This window comes from Equus przewalskii, chromosome 25 (genome assembly GCF_037783145.1).
Source record: "Equus przewalskii isolate Varuska chromosome 25, EquPr2, whole genome shotgun sequence".
Classification (NCBI taxonomy): domain Eukaryota; kingdom Metazoa; phylum Chordata; class Mammalia; order Perissodactyla; family Equidae; genus Equus; species Equus przewalskii.
The window spans coordinates 28,055,274-28,069,758 of record NC_091855.1 but is presented as its reverse complement, the minus strand read 5'-3'; positions in this window follow the sequence as shown (position 1 = coordinate 28,069,758).

Sequence of the window (14,485 nt, the reverse complement as noted above, 5' to 3'; positions counted from 1 at the left end):
AAAGGACAATTATGGACATACGATGTCAGTGAGACAATAAAACTTTGTTGTCTTCAGTCATAGTGATTTTCAACTGTTAGTTATTCAGCATAAGTTAGCCTAACTTCCCAGGTATAGTGGGAAAAGAGCAATTGTTCATTAAATTGTGTAGGAATAAATGGCTATCCCTTTTATAACACTAACTATTCATTTGAAAAAAGTATTATTTGATTCTTCCCTCAGTCTCCATATAAAAATAAATGATGGATCAAATATTTAATCACTCAAAAAAAGAGAAAACCCTACAAGCCCTAAAAACAAATATATGACTATGAAGGAAAAATATAAACCAAAGAAAAATATGATGAACTTAAATACATAAAATGTTAAACATATTTTTTCTTTGCAAGATAGCCCATCAATAGCAACAACAGCATTAATAGTAAAACACCGAGAATACTGGGAAAATTATGAAACATAGGCAATGAGCTCTTTCACATAAACAAGAATGACTCATGAGAAAACAAATTTAGCACAGATTATTAAAAACGCTTCACTGAAGAAGGTAAAAAAGATAAATACTTGAAATGCCACTAATTTCACTCTCCATTTAAAAAAATACAAATTAAAATGACATATTTTCTCATTAATTCTACTTCTTGTTTATTCCACAAGAAAAAATTTCTTTCGCGTGTTTTTTTAAATCAAATCTTTAGGGAATGATAACCCCAAAGACCATTGAGGAGAATAGAAAAAGTGAAACAGACCAATTCAATTTATCAAGCTTGAGGAACACTGATTCCAAAACTGGACAAGTACTATATGAAAATGGAAATTTAAAGCCCAATTTCACCTAAGGATATGTTTGCCAAAAATTATATCCATAATTTGAATCCAGCAATGTTTCAAAAATAATTATACATTCTAAGTTAGAATTATCCCAGAATGCAATATATAAGCATGGCTTAAAATAAGGAAATCTATTAACTAAATTGTTTATATTAGCAATACAAAGGATAAAAACATATGATTATAAATAGGAAAATAACTGTTAAAATTCAATTCACATTTATCATAAAGCAAACATTTAGAACAAACTAATAACAAAGCTTTGTTTATTTAACACATGCATCTATCAAAAATTTGCATATCACCTTTAACCATTAGAAGGTTAGAGTCATTCTCTTTCAAGTAGAACAAGATAAGAATCCCTGAAATAGTCAATTTTTAGAATATTTATATTGGATGTCCTAGCCATGAAAAAAAAGGAAAATGCAGATTGACAAGAAAAAAAATTATTTATAATGGATGTGAAGAACTCACTATCATTCACTTACTCTATAGCATCAGTAAAGGTTTAGTGGATAAGGAAAACAAGTTCTGTCCTCCATTTCCCCTCTCAGAAACAGCTACACATCCTATACCTCCCACACAAACACAATCAATAGCACACTTATAATTTAATAATTACCAATTCGAAGAATAAAAATAAATCATTTCAGAAAAAATGCAAAATATTACAAGTTCTTTTTGTATTTAGTGAAAGGTGTAATGGAAGACCAAAATAAATATTTCACTTAAGTGTGGAAATATGTTGTTTCTGTCCAAATAAATTTTAAAAATAAATGCAATTTTAGTGAAAATGATATATTTTCACAACATTTTTGACAAGTTTTTCTTCAAATTTGTATGACAAAATAAAGAATTAAGGAAAGAAAAAAGCTAATTAAAGGAATTGGATTGAGTGTGAGATTTTTCCTTCCAGCTTTCAAGACATTATAAATATATACTGATTAAAAAGAGCTGTATTGGAGCACAAATACACAAATAAAATAGTTGAACAAGACTGAGAAATAGAGCCACATATAGAGAAATTTCGAATATTTAACAATTGATATCATGAATTACTGAGGAAGAGTAGATCTTTAAAATAAATGATGTTGAGACAATTGACTCTCCATATGGAAAAGGAATAAATCTGATCATCTCACACCATATGCAAAATGAGTTTTAGCTGTACTAATGATATAAATGTAGGAAGTAAAACTTTAAATGTGTTAGAAGAAAATATAGAGTAATATCTTTATGATTTGTGAGCAGGGAAGAAAAATTTAGGATGTAGAAATGCAAAAATAATGTCTGATAAATTTGAGTCAAAGAATAATAAAAGTTTGGCATAATATGCTTGAAATATCTCTCTCCACATTTATATATACAAAATATAAAGAGCTGCCAAAATACATGAACAAGAAAACAAGCACCATGGGAAAAAGATATGGGCGGTCAATTCACAGAAGTATAAAACCAAGTCATCAGTCAAACAAGAAAAGATTCTGATCACCTATAATTAGGAAAGTGAAACAAAGTAAAATGAGATAAAATTCATAACCTTCAAGTGGAAAAGAAGCAATCAAGAAGCTGGTGCTGCTTACTGCTTTTATCACCAACACTGTGGCTATGTACTCATGACATTGACAGTTAGATTTAGATTGTTGGGTTTTGTTGCAACAACTGCCTTCAAACACTCAGGTCTCAAAGCCCTGCTTACAAACTGAGATAGCAACAGGAAGAGGATTTCCAAACTCACTTCCGTATTTAAATTTCTTATACCTGCATTTAATTGGAGAAACCTAACTTGTATGCTAAAATGTAGGTTCAAGGGACTGTGCAAAATGTAGACTTTAGCTTTTCAAATTCTCCAATTGGGAAAGTGGAAAAAAAATCCAAAATATTTATCGCTGTATATATGGTGTGTTCTATGATTCTAATTTTTGCTAAAAAAAAGAGATAAATATTTACACACACACTCCTGAAGATATGATTGAACATATATTGATTGATGATTAAATACACCAAATATGTAATCTCATTGTCAAAGGTAGAAATCTAAGATAATCACTTATGATACAATTGCTGGAAGTACTACTTCGCCAAAGTCAACCAAAGGCAGTGTATAACGAAAAAGAGAAAAATAAACATATTAACCTTGAGTGGTTTTGGCAATAAGGAATAGCTCCAAGAACATTGCCATTCCCATTTCCCTCCTGTAATGTTCAATTTAGCGTTTCTAATCCTCTTTCTTCTAACGCAGAATGGAAATGATCTCTAAATGACAACATGACAGTGATAGAGAATAGATTAGTTGTTGCCAGGGGTTATGGTTTGGGGAAGAACATGATTATAAAGGGGTAACAGGAGAGAGTTTCTTTGGGGTATTGGAACAGTTCTACTTCCTGATTGTGATGGTGTTTATACAACACTATACATACAATCGAAATTTGTGGAAAGTATATACCAAAAAAGCGAGTGCATGTTAAAACTAGCAATATCCAAAGAAGATAAATAGTTTATTTAGTAGTATTACACCAGTGTCAACCTCCTGCTTTTGATCATTGCACTGTGATCATGTAAGATGCTGTCACTGGGGGAATCTACGTGAGGACTACCCGCATCTTCTCTGTGCTACTTTTGTAACTTAATGTGAGTCTAAAATATTTCAAAATAAAAAGATAAAAAAGAATGTTGTATTTTTTTAACTTTAAACATCATTTCTTGCTAACTGTACTGAAAAATGATATTTGTCTTTGGTTCTAGGAACTACTCGGAGAATAGTAAGTGATGACCACGTTATTACAGGCTCTAAATGTCTGCCAGACTGCGACAAGATGACAAGGAAACCATCATATTTCTCTTCAAATCAGCTTTTTTTTGCAACATTATTATTCAAGAATCCAGAAGAAAATATATAAAAATAGATACAGCATTAAAACTATATTACATTTTTTCTCACTCATTTCCCTCACACACTATATTCGTTTAAAGGAATGACCTAAAAAGCTGGTTAGTGGAAGTGTCCTCACTGTTACCATCCTAGTTTAGGTTCTCATACACCCCTTGGATGAATTACTTTAAGAGTTTTTTGATTTATCTATCTGGTTTAGTCTCTTTCCCTTCTAAGCCAGCTTGTTGGCTGCTCCAAGATTTTCCTTCTTTCCTTCTTTTTCTCCTTCCTTCTTTTCTTCTTTCTTTCTTCTTTCCTCCCTTCCTTCCCATTTCCACCCCCCTTTCCTCCTTCCCTTTCTTCCTTCCTTCCTGTATAATTAGACACACACTATAAATATATATAGACTTCACATATGTATACCTAATTATGTATACCATGCATATAGTATATGTATGTATAGGACACATGCATATATACATGTATGTATATAGTACATATATATCTTACACACACATGTGTGCTTATACTTTTTTCAACATTGCTATCTTGCTCAAGAATGTAAAACGATTCTTCACTATCAAGGATTATAGATTGATTACTTACTCTGGCTTTCAAAATCCCACAAAACAGAAAGTCCAGCTGCTCAAGTTCACTCTTCACTTCTCTGAGCTAACCGTTCCTTCATGTACCTTCTTCCTTCCACGCCTTCCCCCTTGCTCTCACATCTCCTTAAAACACTGCTGGCCTAACTCTTTTGTGCCAATCAAATTTTATTTATCCTTTAAAGTTCCCCTGATGTCTTAAGACTCCTCCTCCATATCTAAATCTGTAAGAACCCTTCTTTAACTCATGTTTTGCTGCACCTGTAACATGCAATGTACAACGTAGTATTTTATTATTTTTCTGTTATTTGTTAATCTATTTCATGTGTTGTCTCCTCACAAAAATGATAGTCTTGGTGACAAGGAACAGGTTTATATTCCTTTACAGAGCTCATTGTACCTGACAGAATAGCTCTTAATAGATATTTTCAAATTGTGCATCAGTTCTCCGTTGAAAAACAGATACCTATAATTGCTGAGGTCCTCTTAGGCTCCTGAGTCATGATAATGCTAGTTTCTATCCAATTACCATTTTCCCAAACACTATGAATAGCAGACTCAAGAAGCTTGTATTTTAACACAGGTTTCCAGTCACTGACAGGACAATAAACCATATTTACCTCCCACTAAGATATGATACGTTAGAAATCTCCTAGGCAAATAAGTACCCAATTCCAAGAACAAATATCCCCAGTACAAACAATTCAAACTTCTATTGACTTAAATATGAGTTTATGTAGCCACTCAAGGGTGGCCCATTGGGGGAACAAGACCTGCCTGAATTAAGTCAATCCATCATAACACTGACTAAAGCTCTTAATCATGTTCTACAGAAGCAGAAAAGGAGTTTCAAGGAAGATTTTAGGCAAAGGTGTCTTCATATTTTATTTGAAATTATTTTGTTTCCCTGTTCCCAGAGAGAACATAATTCTCTAGCATTTATTTTAGTGCTGTAGGTGATTAAAAAAAAAAAAGTCAAAGGAGGGCTTTGGAGATTTCCAGCTGTTGGTTGCTAAGATGTATTATTTAGGATTTGATGTTCAAGTGTTCCCATATCCAGTGTCAGACATTGGAAATTGTCCTAGGTGGAATTATCCACATACTACGTAGTTTTCTTTTTATTCTCTATGGCCCATTGAGTTCACTTTGAACTTAATGGAGGTTTGGAACTTGTTTCCATCCTGTGGCTGTCGAAGCTAACCCAGACATGAGTCCGAGAGAGAAAGGTCATCATTGTGTTTCTTGGGTATTGGGCGTTTGGTTACCAGATGCTTCAGGAGAAAGAATTAAGGGATACTTTGCTTTGAATTTGTTTCAAATTCAGTAAGTGGATTTGGTTTCATAATGAAATTATTAGACAGAAAAGTGAAATTGGACTTATTTTTATTCCCAGCGAAACCAAAAACTTTCAAGGCTATTATTATTTAGCAGAGTTACTGACTACTTTGGTGAAGTCTTTCAACAAAGAACCTTGGGGAATAGAGGAATAGATAAACACAAAAAGAAAAGAAAACCAAATATGCATGAAATAACCAGGGGAAGAAGTTTTAGGGCATCATTTGCTAAGATACTATGCATTTTTTCTTATGTAGATGGCAGCTCTTCTTTCAAAACATTTTTCTTTCAGGGCCAGCCTCGTGACGCAGTGGTTAAGTTTGCAAATTGTGCTTTAGTGGTCCCAGGTTTGCTGGCTCGGATCCCGAGTGAGGACCTGCACACTGTTTAGCAGGCCATGCTGTGGCAATCCTCCCACATATAGAGTGGAGGAAGATGGGCACAGATGTTAGCTCATGGCCAATCTTCCTCAGCAAAAAGAGGAGAATTGGCGATGGATGTTAGCTCAGGGCTAATCTTCCTCAAAAAGAAAAAAAAGGTTAAAAAAATTTTTTTCTTTCCATAGTAAAAGCATCACTATCCATTATTACTAGAGCCATATGCACAAATCAGATCAAGTAGCGGGTATTGGATCTCAGGCTTTGGACCAATTAGAATATGACTGGACCGTGAACAGAGGAATTCTCTGCGTTTGTTTTCCATCCCCCAGCCTGATGCAAGTTGTTGTGAAGAAATGGGGAGGAGGAAATATCTATAGCATTTAGAAATATGGCTTCTGTGGATGGCCTTCTTTTCCTCCACCACAACTCCAATGTGGAGAAAAAAAATAAAGTTAAGAAAGTAGAAAAAAGCTATGCTCTAAGAGGTTGAGGTGGCAAAATTTCTACTTAAGTTACCTGATTCTCCTAATATTTCCTCTGACCCACCAGAGTTCACTAATAAACCTTTCAAGGAAGCCTAGGTTCCTTGTCCAATAAAGAAGCCTTGACTTGTACTCAGATGGCTGTCTCCTGCACTGTCTTTGCCATGTAGTCGTTTATGATCAGTCTGACTTTGTATAAGTCATTTGGTATCTTGAATTTCACTTTCATCACCTGGAAAACGGGATAATAATGTTATTTTGGTCCACCACGTAATATGTTTTGATGTCATTCCATCCTGTGCGTATCTCTATCATGATCCTTAGCCTATTATAGTAAATCAAAATAATATGCCTCTGTATCTCTCTCACACTTTAAGGTCTCTCAGGGCAAATACCATAATTTACTCTTAAAACAAAATCTATAGTACCTAACCTAGCACAATGCCTGAGACAGAGTGATCATGGAATACAGTCCAATTCAATTCAACCAATTATAAATATTAGTTAAACTGAATCAAACTAATGATAAAATAGACAATGCATGTGAAAAAGATTTTTCTACATCAAGCGCAGGTCATCTCCCTTTTTATTTCTCATTCAGTCTTTATTAGAAATAAGATATTTATAGCAATGTTCTCTCAGGTCAATATATTTGAGTGAAGAAAATTATTTTATTTTAAGGACATGAAGATTTTTCATAATATAAACCATATACATATCAGCAAATGTAGAAATGAAACCGATGTTTAATCTAACTATGCAGCATTTAAAAGATATCTTAGAGATCCCTCAGCTTCAGAATCTGATTGACAGAGAATATTCACATGGTATCTGCTGAATTAATGTCTATTGAGTCAATAAATGAATTAAGAAATTAAATAATACTCCTGCTTAGTTCATGTAAGAGCTCTATTATCCATCTCACAATCTCTTTACTTCAATGACAATAAAGTTCTGTTTTTCTTTTAAGTTGCCTCTTGCTTTGGCCCATAATTCAATCTTTTTTCTTCTTTGTTTGCTTTCTGAGTCAGGAGGCTCATTTTGTCTGTTTTACTTATTGCTATCCTGGGTTTGAGTCGAGTAAACTCCCACCCATATTCCAATTTACAAATCTAACTACAGGTTTCCTACTTACAAAGAGAACGCCAAACTTACTGCCTATATTTACTGTCAAATCTAATTTCTCCCACCTCTTTAATTTGGTTCATGCACTTGCCCTCACTTTCCAGTCTAAGAATCTCCTACTCATTTTCCAAATACCCCAAGGATCATCTTCACTGTTTAGCATCTCTCACTTCATTAGTCCTAGTTAAGCACATCTTAGACGTTATGAGACACTGAACAATATCGATTCCCAATAGCCTCTTAAGAACTCAAACACCTTTTGATAACATTTTGCTGGTAGTGCCATTGAGTGGATTCTGACTCCTAGCGATCCTAGGCGGGTCAGTAGAGTGGAACACTGCTGAGTCTTCTTTTGCCCCATCCTCTCACCTTCCGGTGCTATGCATAGGATTTTCGTGGCTAATTTTTTCAAAAGTAGGTGGCCAGGTCCTTCTTCCTAGTCTATCTTCATCTAGAAGCTCTGCTGAAACCTGTCCACCATGGGTGACCCTGCTAGTATTTGAAATACCGGTGGCATAGCTTTCAGCATCACACCAACAAGCAGCCACCACAACATGACAACTGACAGATGGGCGATGTGGCTCCCTGACAAGGAAACAAGTCTGGGCCTCAGTGGTGAGAGTGCTAAATTTTAACCACTAAGCCACCAAAGTTGGCTTTGATACCTTATAATTAAGAGAAAATATATGCATGTGAATTGCATTAATTTAGTGGATTGCTTACAATCAGAATCTCACAATAGACCAATCTAAGGAAATCTTTATAACAGGAGGTTTCTCCATCTTGCAGACAGAACTCTAGACAAGGAGGTCTCCTATTGCTCTCTGCCCTTGTTCTCCCCCTGGCTCTGTTCTCCTAGGCATCTTCATCGTAAACATTTTGTCCTAAATAGTCTTTGAATGTTTCAGATACCCAGGGCAAGAGTCTCTGCATTTCTTTACAGTATTGTCACCATTATCTCCGTCCTCTTGCTATGTTCCTGGAGCATCAAACTTACTCATTTCTTATTTTTACAGTTTGCTTGGCTCTTATAGGAAACCAGAACAATTCTTTTAGTAGAAATATGTGGCACAAAACTTGGGTTAAGTTTCCATCTAGCTTTAGGTCCAAAGAATATGCTATATATATAATATTATACATATCTATATAATATAGTATCATGAGATATACTATCTACATAACATTTCCACTCAACTATCAAATGTGTTTTCAAAGCTACTTATAGAACATCCTCATTTGGCAATAAGTAGAGGAAGCGATGCTTTCAAGTATGGGGCAGTATTAAAGACAATTTTTCTGTGGTCAAGATTTTTCCTGCTGGATAATGGCCAAAGACTATGAATTTGCTGTAAATTAATTATCCTATCATCTATTATGACGTTTTAACAACATTTTTTATCAGTTTGGATTAGTTAAGAAGAAACATAAGACAATCTATTAAACTTCTCATCTTGTCCACAGATACAAGATCATTTTATTTTATTTCTTTCCACTGAGGAATTTGGAAAGTTAGATACTTAAATAGCTGATAAGAAAACCAAAAATAAAGATAAAAGGCTTAGAATACTAAAATTCCTCTGTATCATTTTTGTCCCTGGGGTTTCCATGGAAACCACTCTTCTTTCTCCTGTAATTGAAACATGCATGATTGAAAGCACACAGACAACTGGATTTGGAATCAGAAAACTTAGCTAAATGACTATAGCTTTACCACAGCCAGTGTAGCTCTGCATCTTTCCACCCACTTCCAAGGTCACCAGCAGCAGTGGAGAATTTGTAGAAATGTAAGAGTTTCTTATTTTTCACTACCTAGGCCTTCTTGTCTCCCTGCCTGAGCACTTTCTCTGGTGCTCTTGGAGCTTGCTAAACATATGAGAAAGGAGCCCTACAGAAGCTGGGATTTAATGCTACTGTGGTCAACCCTGACCTAATGAGAAATGGGAAATGGTGTCAAGGTCAACATGTCAGGCTCCCTGTTCCTGTTTCTTAGTGGGATAATCACTGAAGTTCATGCTACTGAGGGTGCAGAGGATCTCCAGTGGATCTGAGCCCACAGCAGTACATCACATATTAATGAACACTTTATTGGTATATTTTAGCTTTGTTGATTCCTGCTCCCCTCACTTGTGCATCTGAGATGTCTCCAAAATACACTACCAACACTCAAATCCTTATTTCACAGTCTATTTTGGATACTGTTCAGGATACTGAACTAAGTCCTTGAGTAAAAGGTTTTTACACATGTTAATCTTCAGTTTGCACACTTAAAACATTTATTTAACAGGGTATTAAATGAAACTTGCCCTCTTGCCTTAGAGATCGAAGATGAGGACCAATGGTGGTGACAGGTAGAACTAAATACACATTTTTTAAAGGAATCTGACATTTGGGATCATATTTTTACTCCTATGACTTAATATCAACCAACCACCACCGCAACTACCTCTCCCCCTCTTACACTGCCAACCTGCACAGTCCTACCTGAGTTGATATGAGAAAGACCTCAGCAAGTGGAGGAGAAGTAAAGAGTTGTCCAATACTTGGCTCTATGGGGAGCACAATGTCAATTTGAGAGATTTTCCCTCTCCTCTGCACAGGTAAGGGGAGGGGAAAACTTTCACTGGATCTCAAAACCAAACACCAAATATGTTGATCAAAGGGTACAAAGTTTCAGTTATGTAGTATGAATAAGTTCTAGAGACCTAATGTACATTATGGTGACTTTAATTAATAATGCTGTGTTGTCTATTTGAAATTTGCTGAGAGTAGATCTTAAGTGTTCTCACCACACACACGCAAAAGATGACTATGTGAAGTGATGTGTGTTAATTAGCTTCTTTGTAGTAATCATTTCACAATGTATATGTATATCAGAACATCACACTGTATACCTTAAATATATACAGTTTCTACTAAACAAGCTTGGTATAGAAGTATATATAAAAAAATTGGTATAGAAGGAAAGTACCTCAAGGTAATAAAGCCCATATATGGCAAACCCATAGCTAATGTCATACTTAATGGAGAAAAACTGAAACTTCTCCTAAGAACAGGAACCAGACAAAGATGCCCACTTTCACCACTCTTATTTAACAGAGAATTGGAAGTCCTAGCCCAAGCAATCAGGCAAGAAAAAGAAATAAAATGATCCAAATTGGAAAGGAAGAAGTCAAACTGTCATTATTTGCAGATGACATGATTTTATATAGAGAAAATCCTACAGAATCCACTAAAAAAGTTTTAGAAATAATGAATGACTACAGTAAAGTTGCAGGATATAAAATCAACATGCAAAAATGAGTTGTGTTTCTATATACTAAGAATTAAGTAGCAGAAAGAGAAATTAAGATTATAATCCCATTAACAATCACAACAAAAATAATAAAATACTTACAAATAAATTTAGCCAAAGAGGGGAAAAACTTGTACACTGAAAACTGTAAAACATTGTTGAAAGAAATTGAAGAAGACACAAAGAAACAGAAAGATATTCTGTGTTCTTGGATTGGAAGAATTAACATAGTTAAAATGCCTACACTTTCTAAAGCAATCTACAGATTCAGTGAAATCCCTATCAAGGTTCTGATGACATTTTTCACAGAAGTAGAACAAAGAATCTTAAAACTTATTTGGAACAACATAAGACACCAAATAGCTAAAGGAATCCTGAGAAAAAGGAACAAAGCTGGAGGTGCCACACTCCTTGATTTCAAAATATACCGCAAAGCTATAGTAATCAAAATAGCATGGTTCTGGCAGAAAAATAGACACACAGATCGATGGAGCAGAATCAAGAGACCCGAAATAAACCCATACATCTATGGATAGCTAATTTTCGACAAGGGAGCCAAGAACATACAATGGAGAAATTCTCTTCAATAAATTGTGTTGAGAAAACTGGACATCCGTGTTCAAAAGAATGCAAGTAGTCCATTATCTTACACCATATGCAAAAATTAACTCAAAATAGGTTAAAGACTTGAATGTAGGACCTGCAACCATAAAATTTCTCGAAGAAAACACAGCAGGACACTTTTTGACATCAGTCTTAGCAGCATGTTTTCAAGTAACATGTCTGACCAGGCAAGGGAAACAGCAGAAAAAATAAACAAACAGGACTATATCAGACTAAAATGCTTCTGCTCAACAAAGGAAACCATCAACAAAAGGAAAAGGCAACCAAATTATTGAGAGAAGATATTTGCAAATCATTTATCTGATAAGGGGTTAATATCCAAGGTATATAAAGAACTCATATACATGAACAACAACAAAAAAATTAACAACTCAGTTAAAAAATGGGCAAATATCTGAACAGACTTTTCTGCAAAGAAGATATACAGGTGGCCAACAGGCATATGAAAAGATAGTCAACAATACTAACTATTAGGGAAGTGCAAATCAAACTACTATGAGGTATCACCTCACGCACATCATAAAATTAACAAGACCGGAAATAGCAAGTGTTGGAGAGGATGTAGAGAAAAGGGAACTCTCATACACTGCTGGTGGGAGTGCAAACTGGTGCAGCCACTATGGAAAACAGTATGGAGATTCCTCAGAAAATTAAGAATAGAACTACCATATGATCCAGCTACCCCACTGCTGGGTTTTTATCCAGTGAACATGTAAAACATGAGTGCTTAAGATACATGCACCCCAGTGTTCCTTGCAGCATTATTCACAATAGCCAAGCCTGAGAAGCAACCTAGGTGCCCATTAAGGGGTGAATGGATAAAGAAGATGTGGTGTATAAATACAATGGAATACTACTCAGCCATAAAAAAAAGATGAAATCTTGCCATTTGGGACAACATGGATGGACCTTGAGGGTGTTATGCTAAGCAAAATAAATCAGAGGGATAAAGTCAAATACCATATGAGATCACTCATAAGTGGAAGATAACAACAACTACAAAGAAACACATAGAGCCAGAGATTGGATTGGTGGTTACCAGCAAGGAAAGGGGGAAGGTGGAGGGCGAAAGGGGTGATTCGGCACATGTGTGTGGTGATAGATTTTAATTAGTCTTTGGGTGGTGAAGATAATATAATCTACATAGAAATTAAAATATATAATGACGTACAGCAGAAATTTATATAATGTGATAAACCAATGTTACCTCAATAACAAAAAAAAAAAGAAAAAAGAAAAAACTTCAGTACTATCTTTTTTTCCTGTACTATATGAAGAACTCTCTCATATGCTTCTTTCCGTGGGTTATTAATTTGTACATTTGTATCTTTATTTGCATTCATTGCATAAAACTGTGTAAGATGTTTACTTTTAAAGGTTTTTCTTCTGGGCATTTTAGTAATGTTTTTAATACAATTTGTACATATTTAAGAAAGTCAATTAATATTAAAAATTTTATAGCACATCAGTAGAGCCTGTCTGTCTCCTCATCACCACCTACTTGCATTCCCCAGAGGCATCCACTTTCATCTTTGTTTCTTCTGTTATTTACCTTAGCATTGTCAATTTGAGGTTTATATTGTTCTATATGGATTGGTCAGCTTTGGATATTACGGAGTGACTTTCTGTCAATAGACAATAGATGTGGATTTAACTCTCTTATTTCATCCCCACCTCCAATATCTCTTTTCTTATCTTCCATTGTATTTCTATCAAATTATTTTTTTCAATTAGCAGTCAGTATTCACAACAGGATAATACATAAATATTTCTTTACATGCACTTATCACTAGTTATTCCCAAATAGCCCAACTAATCTGTCATAAACCTATCAGTATTCTTTTCTAAAAGCTCAGATGTGTCAGGTTATCTGCTAGTTCTTTTTCCTTGTCTGTAGATCTCATTCCTGATGCCTTTCATTTTCTGCTTCAATTTGCATCGGTGATACTCTTGGTCGGCTACAGTGTTTTGGTGTTTGAACTACTTTTATGTAGCATCCTGGTTGTTTTCTATTTTTCCTGAATCTCATATTTACTTCTTTCATTGATTACGGCTATGTTTGAGAGGTGAATATTTCAAGGCTCTGTATGTCTAACACAGGTTTTGTATTTTTTTTAAGCTTCACATTTATTAATAGTGTGATATAAAATTCTAAGATAAACATAATTTTTCCTTAGACTTTTGAAGATCTGACTCCATTATCTTTTTGGTTTTAGAGTTGCCTTTGATAAATCTACTGCTATTCTGATTTCCAACAGTCTCAATGCTTTTTTCTGTCCTGTGTTTGCTTCTTCTCTGTTTTCTTCTTTCATTCATTGTTTTTCTCAAAATATTTAGTGCATTCTGGCATTCCAACCGTATATTGCTGCAACAGGCAACCATCCTGTGTTAATGTGATTTATAATAGGAAATATATTTTTGGTCTTCCTCTCCATTTCTGGCTCAGAGCTCCTAAAATCCTTGGAATTTCTTAAGTGAGGAGAGTGGTGAAGAGGTCTTTTGTTATGTTAATGAAGGACTTTGGGGATGCCTCTAGCTTATCTAAGAATGGGGGCTGGTTGCCAGAGGAACCAGTCCTGTGATTAGCAAGTTGGAACTTTCAGTCTCAGCATCTGACTCCGGGGAGAAGAGATGGTCTGGAGGTTGACCCGATATTCAATAGCCAGTGATTTAATCAATTATGAATATGTAATGAAGTCTTGATAAAAAACCCAAAAGGACTGGGTTAGGAGTGCTTCCAGGTTGGTGAACAGGTGGAAATTCGGGCCAAGAGGTGTTCCTGGAGGGGGTGTGGAAGCTCTGTGCTCCTCCCACATACGTTGCGCTATGTATCTCTTCCATCTGGCTGTTCCTGAATTATATCCTTTTGTAATAAACTGGTGATTTAGTAGTTAAAATGTTTCTTTGAGTCTGTGAGGTGCTCTGGCAAATTAATCAAACCC